Raw genomic sequence first — 6,531 nt, 5'->3', positions numbered from 1 at the left:
GTGCAACAGTTCTCATTTCTATATTAGATTCATACTTCTATGACGCTGGCTAAAGTTTGGGGCCAGGAAACAGTGATAAAACTATTAAGTTAAAGCTTCTCCAAAATTGCAGCTTTTAAATTATGGCAGGTTTCTTTTCTCTCCCCCCCCCCTTTTTTTTGCCAAATGCTTATAATTATTTGAATTTTAAATGTTTTATATAATACAGAAAATACCAGTGTTCAATGACAACAGCACTAAACCTGAATTACAAAGCTAAATAATCAATGTTTTATTGTTTACTAGTCTCCTAGTAAACATTACAATAAATGAATGTTTTGAAAGAAAAAGCAAAAAAACAAAAAAACAAAACCAGGAACAATTCAGGAACAATAATTTAGTAAAATATGTCCAAAACATTGGCAATGGTTCATACAAGTTTTTTATTTAATAGCAATTTTCCTATTTAACCACACCAAGTACCAGCAGGTGTATTTAAGAGGAGAACCATTAAGAAAATTCTGTTGCAGCAATAGTTGATTTTTGACTTGTATAAATATAACTATTTGTTTCACAATTCTCAAATAATACATTTAGGCAGCTTGCACTATGTTATAAAAATTTAAATTCATTACATGCCAATAGTAGAGAATTCAAGAATTATATGTTAGAATTCACTAAACTAAAAGTGAAAATACACTTACCAGCAACACTGCATAATGAATAATTCAACCACATTTTATTGGTACCTGTGACTGTGGAGACCAAACTGTTAAGTCTGGAAATGTTTGGTAGGCATAGATTACAAGAAGTGTAACAAATTCGTATTTTATGTAAAAAGCAAATTATGGATTGTGCATGAATAGGTCATGAAAATGTGGTACTTCTTGGCATTATCTGTGCATTTGCATGGTATGACAGAAGTGACTAAAAAACTGGAGAAAATAAACTTTAATGAGACTCTCCATTCAGTGACGAGGCTTCTCCGCGGGGCGAGGATGACCTGGACACGCCCCTCTCAGTGTTACCCGAGCCGGAGCCGCTCTGACTGTGCTGATCCGCGGAGGTGGCACTGGCCGCGGGCGGTGACTTCGTTTTCTCCTTAAAGTCTGTGATAATGACTGTCAGATCCCCAACGGTGACTTCCAAGTGCTGAGCACTGCTCCGATCCACATTTTTCAATCTTGGCCTGGTTTTCTTATGACTGTTCTTTTTACTAGGTGTTTCCTTTTCACTTTTCACTTTTTTCTTTTTCTACTTTATCTTTTTTCTCTTTCTTTGACTGTGTAGGGGGCACAAACTGCCGAGTGACCTGCTGGGAGACAGGTCGTGGTTTCCGGGTGGAGGTGCCCTTGGCGCACGTCGCACATCATGCACTTGAAGGCCTCGGCGCCGTTCCGGAAGGTGCACACGCTGCAGTCCCAGTAGCCCTCGTCTGACGACGGCTTTGGCTGCCGCTTCGGCCTGGTGGGGCTCTTCTTGTCGCCCAAGGCTCGGCGACGGGCGCGCGCCGGGAGCCGCGCCGCGGCCGCCTGTTGTTAGCTCAGGGCCGCGGCCGGGTCTAAGGCATAATTTTTATAAAAATACAATTACATCTAAGTTTTTACAGCATTTTATAAATTTTACTAGGTTGCTTAATTTGAATACTTGTTATATCATCTTAATTTTGTATAATACCTTCCAATATCATTCATTGTTTTGAAGAAAACATTGTTTTGGAGAAAACAAGTATGAAGAATACTAGAACCAAAATCATTCGATTTTCTTAAATCACTTATCATTTATTCAACAAATATTTACTTATTTCTTATTATGTGGTAGTTATCATATTTAGTTTGAGTATATATTGATGAAATAGAAAAAATATTGTCATTTAAAATTAGTGACAAATCTATCATAATGATAAAGTGAAATCATTTTAACACAATATGAACAGTTCACTAATTCTTGACCAATTCAGTTTTCGGTTAGTGGTCAAAAAACACTACTTTGTCTGACAGAAGAAATACTAACAAAGACTTACTGCTATTTTACTCTGGTGTTTGAGGAGCCATAATTGAGACTGTGTGCAAGTTTGTATTTTTTCTAACTGGTTCAACTTGTCATAATCAGGAACGATTGTTAAACATGGAAACTCCAGTTTTAAAGGGTGTCTTAAAAAAGTAGATTTGCTTCCAATACCACATTCATTGTAATGTGAACATTCTAGCATGTGGTACAGCTCCTAAACACCTTAGTTCAGGTTAATGTTGAAACTTAATCCTAAAAACTGCCATTTGTCAATATATAAAAATTTCAGAGAAGGACTTGAAAAAACAATACACATCAAAGAATTCTGAAGAGGGAAGTATACTGAATCACAATGTGGAGAAACCTGATATATCAGATAGCCACATAGTTAATGGGCTGAATATCCAGGTCCAACAGAAATAAATTACAAATATTACAGTGAAAATTCCCACCATGGCTCCATTGGACAGTGGTTCTGCTGGAATTTCTGAGCTGAAAATAATAGCTATATGGACATCAATTACTAAGAGAGTAATTATTTTGAAATGGCCTAGAAATCCATATGTATTTTGTTATTACTCTTTCTTTAGGCCTATGTTCTATGGAGAATATGCCTACTGAAATCTCCTACAACAATCAGAAGAGTAATTAGCTCAGTTTCCCCTTTTCAGTTAGACAGTAATGCTGCAAAATGCTTTTGTAAATACCATGAGATAAATATCTGTATTTCCTGCTTCTACTAATTAAAAAGCAAAGAGTCTGTGGCTCACTGTTTAATGTATATTCTTATTTTTATCAATAGTGTCTTTTATTTTTGCCAGAAATGTCTCGCTTATAATCAAATTTTCTTAGCTATGTTCATAGCAACATTTCAGTTTTCTATACTTCTATGAGAACTGTTTTATGTTAATAAAATGTTGCATTTTTTTGAAATTTAAATAACTGTTAAATGACTTCATATGATGTAGTTAAATGAATTTTATGAACATTTGCACAATAAATCACATTAAACTGTGTAATGTAGGAGAAATTGATGAAAATACAAGACAAACAGAAACCATATGGCAATGAGGTATGGTATGAAACATAGTTCTTTATTCATTTCCCAACAATTGTTTCACTGAAGTATGAGTGCTGAGCAGTGTCCTTCCTAGCAATATGGAGAGACATGTTCTTTGATAAGGTTTCAGTAATAGCAAGCAGTTTTTGCCATTTTTCAGAAAAATCACTGTATTATATCTACTTCTCACAGAGACCCATTCATGATGAGGAGACAAATAAAATACCTCTATCCATTCACCTAGGTATTGTATATTGTATGTTTCTGTGGCATTATATATATTTTCAGAAACAAACAAATGTTCCTTATGATTCCCAGAACTTAAACTCAGCCCCTGCCTATACTCCAATCTACAGATTTACACAAAAAAGAAAATTACATGACATTAATCTTAACAGTCCTGAAGGAGAGCAAATCAGATCCTGTTTATCCTCTGACTATCAGGAAAAACTTGAGCAATCCTAAACTCAACTTTTCTGGATTAGTTTTTGTGTATTATTCAAGATACTTGTGATACTTCCATTTACACAAGGAGCTATCAATACTAAAAAAAATGCAAATGAAGATTCTAAAACATGTTTTAAATACACCAGTATGGAAATAATAAATCAGACTTACCATTCTACAATTAGACCATATAAGAAATTGCATGAATATATTTCAAGTATGGCAGATAGCGATGTTTCAGGGACAGGCACAATCATGGAGCAGCAAAGAATTGAGATCTTCAGGTTTAAAGCTTCAGCTCACACATGTGTTGGTCATTCCCCATCTGCCCTTCCTTGACCCCTCTCCAAGTATTTTTGCCTTGTTTTGTGCCACAGGAGTTTGTTCTCTGTGGACAAGACAAAAACCTTTTGTATCCTTTAGTACGGTCATGTTTGAACAGTGATTTCCTATCACAGAACAGAGTGGGAGGAGAATGCAGTTTGGTCCTTATTCCCCAGCTCCCTTCCCACTGAGGCAGCCGGGTGTCAGTACAGGGGTTAGTCTCCCAAGGGCACAAATCCTGCACAGCCACCCTCTGGCTGTCCTCTCCAGCCCCTTCACACCTGCGGAGAGGAGCAGCTTCCTACTATCGTTAGCCCTGGACTCATTCACCTTCCCTGACGGTTTCCAATAGCTTTTAAAAACATTTTGTTCCACCACCTGGAATTAACTGTTTACAACTTTACATAATTTTGTTCAGATGTATTTTTTTTTATTGGCATAAATTTTTATTTATTTATTTATTTATTTATTTATTTTTGAGAGGGCATCTCTCCTATTTATTGATCAAATAGTTGTTAACAACAATAAAATTCTGTATAGGGGACTCAATGCACAATCATTAATCAACCCCAAGCCTAGTTCTCAACTGTCTCCAATCTTCTGAAGCATAACAAACAAGTTCTTACATGGTGAACAAATTCTTACAGTGAATAAGTTCTTACATGGTGAACAGTGCAAGGGCAGTCATCACAGAAACTTTCGGTTTTGATCACGCATTATGAACTATAAACAATCAGGTCAAATATGAATATTCGTTTGATTTTATACTTGATTTATTTGTGAATCCCACATTTCTCCCTTATTATTATTATTATTTTTAATAAAATGCTGAAGTGGTAGGTAGATGCAAGATAAAGGTAGAAAACATAGTTTAGTGCTGTAAGAGGGCAAATGTAGATGATCAGGTGTGTGCCTATAGACTATGTGTTAATCCAAGCTAGAAAAGGGCAACAAAACATCCACGGATGCAGAAGATTTCTCTCAAAACAGGGGGTGTGGGGTTCTAAGCCTCACCTCTGTTGATCCCCAATTTCTCACCTGATGGCCCCCCTGTGACTGTGCCTTAGGTTGTTCCTCCCTTAAGGAATCCTACACGTCTCGGGCTAACCACTCATCTTCCGGGGCCATACAGGGAAATATAAAGTTGGTAAGTGAGAGAGAAGCAATATTGTTTGAAAAGGTTAGCTTTTTACTTTGCGATTTATGCCCTGTGGCTTTTATGCCCAGCATTTGTCTTGAGGTACGTTCAGATCTATTTTTTAAGTTAATGTAATGTTTTGCAAAAATTATACATTACACCAAACTGAAATTATGCAGAAAATAAAAATATATACAATTTGAAACATCTTAAATTCAAAAATAACTTGTTAACATTAGGTAAATATTGGTGGAGTCCTTTTTGGTATATTTACATAAAGAGGGATATATGTGCTTTTATAAAATTGAGCTCATAGGTTCTATGTTTATTTAAAACTATTCAATTTAATAGTAATGAATTTAACTGAAGGAAAAGCAACAAAAACAAAAATGAAGCCATGGCTGAATTTTTTTTTAAATAAAGTATCATTGATACACAATCTTATGATGGTTTCACATATACAACAGAGTGGTTTCAACATTCACCCATATTGTCAAATCCTGACCCCTCCATTGAGGTCACTGTCTATCAACATAGTAAGACGCGTGGTTGAATTTCTAATGAAATTGTTCACAAGAAAGATACTTTTCTCTCTCCAAAGCTAACAATAATAATTTAATTACATTTAAAAATCCTTTATTAAGCTCATGCAAATTGCCCCTTGTTAGTGTACTGTTTTCTGCTGGGAAATGGACTGATACGAAAGATGACATTTCTAAGTCCTAGAGATGATAAAAGTGTAGTCTAGTTTATGTTTGACACATTATTGATGCCTGTGGTCTTATGAAAACAAGGGGCTTTATGACAGCTTTCATAAATTCTGCCCTCAAAGTCCTGGATTAAGAATAAAATTCAAAGTTCCTAGTGTATGATAAAATCAAGAGTGTTCCTATTCATTCTCTTTCATTAAAATGCTAAAAACAGAAAGAAAGCACAAAAACTATAAGCATTAGTCTTCAGAGTCAAGAAGGCTCATATGCTGCTTTTCACTGCGTGCCTTACTCGATGCCGCCAGTTCAAGGGATCTGGTTGCAATGACAAAGGCTCGTGGAAGAGCCTAAGGCAGAACTAAGCCCTCCCCACCTCTGCACACAGCAGCTGGATCCGAGACTGGTAACACAGATGACAGCTGTGTGCTTTTGCGGAACTAAATTCTATCCACACATTACACAGAAACACGGGATGGAGAGAAGAAAAACTTTGAAAATAGACATGAAGAATAAAAAGAGCACAGCAGTGAGTTAAAAAGCAGCATAGTGCCCTTGATCATCCTAAAATGCTGAGGTTCAACACATCTTGTTGGATCCGAGTTCTAGTGAGTCAAAATAAACATCAATCCTCAGGTTCCTGGTGAAGAGTGAGAGCTTGGGAAGTTGTGCAATAGACACAGTGCAAGTGAAACCACAATGGTTATGAAGAGGTTTTCTGTGTTCAAGGAGAAATAACAGGGAATACATTGACTGCCTTATTTGCCAACATCATTGCCAAAAGCCACGACATAAGCCTATGTGTGCAGCAATGTGGCTCCTCTCTGGCAGCTCTTCTTTTAACATGGTTTTAGCTAACAATTTAG

At 36.3% G+C, this 6,531-nt stretch overlaps 1 pseudogene; it reads right to left on the bottom strand.

Moving 5' to 3' along the window:
• Nucleotides 1-851: 851 nt before the first annotated feature.
• LOC108384086 (YY1-associated factor 2 pseudogene) lies at nucleotides 852-2,191 on the bottom strand (annotated as a pseudogene).
• Between the last annotated feature and the right edge of the window lie 4,340 nt (nucleotides 2,192-6,531).

The sequence above is a fragment of the Manis javanica genome, chromosome 14 (assembly GCF_040802235.1).
Source record: "Manis javanica isolate MJ-LG chromosome 14, MJ_LKY, whole genome shotgun sequence".
Classification (NCBI taxonomy): domain Eukaryota; kingdom Metazoa; phylum Chordata; class Mammalia; order Pholidota; family Manidae; genus Manis; species Manis javanica.
This window is presented reverse-complemented; position numbering and strand designations above follow the sequence as displayed.